Raw genomic sequence first — 912 nt, 5'->3', positions numbered from 1 at the left:
GGGCTGGGGCGGCGGCGTTGGCACACGTGTTTGGGGCTGTGCACACACATGTGGGACCACAGACACACGTGTCAGGCCATGCACACACATGTGGGGCCCAGCACACACATCAGACCTGCACATGTGTGTCAGGCCATGCACACACGTGTCAGGCCATGCACACACATGTGGGGCCCAGCACACACATCAGACCTGCACACGTGTATCAGGCCATGCACACACATGTGGGGCCGTGCACACACATCAGGCCTGCACATGTGTATCAGGCCATGCACACACGTGTCAGGCCATGCACACACGTGTCAGGCCATGCACACACATGTGGGGCCCAGCACACACATCAGGCCTGCACACGTGTGTCAGGCCATGCGTCACAGACACACACATCAGGCCATGCACACGTCAGTCTGTGCACACACGTGTCAGTCCGTGCACACACGTGTGAGCTGACCCTGGAAGCCCCCAGAGCCCAGAGGGTCCCCCCAGTCCCCCCTCCAGTGGTTTGGGGACCCCATCTTACAGGTGACACTCAGGGTCCCCTTTGGGGACAGTTCCTGCTCGGGATCCTCCCACTGGGGATGGTCCCCACGGGGGTCCCTGGTGACTCCACACCTGGTGGCGCGGGGGGTCCGGGGGTGCTCTGTGACCTTCCCCCCCCGGCCCGCAGCACATCCCCCCCCCGGGTGCTGCGGGGTCGCGGTGGCCCGGGGGTGACACCGGCAGTGCCACGTGCGGCCGCTGCGGCGGCGCCGGGACAAAAGCGGCGCCGGGACAAAGGGCCGTGACGTCACCGGGGGCTGGGGGGCACCCCCTGACCCAGTTCGGCCCGTTCGGGGGAGGTGTCAGAGCGGGGGGGGCCGGGGGGACCCCCGCGGGGGGACGGGGAGCGCTATGGGGGGCACCGCTGCCCGT

Source organism: Empidonax traillii, unplaced genomic scaffold (assembly GCF_003031625.1).
Source record: "Empidonax traillii isolate 1590-97213 ecotype Southwest subspecies unplaced genomic scaffold, ASM303162v1 scaffold5679:size7475, whole genome shotgun sequence".
Taxonomy (NCBI): domain Eukaryota; kingdom Metazoa; phylum Chordata; class Aves; order Passeriformes; family Tyrannidae; genus Empidonax; species Empidonax traillii.
Note: the sequence above shows the minus strand (reverse complement) of the source record.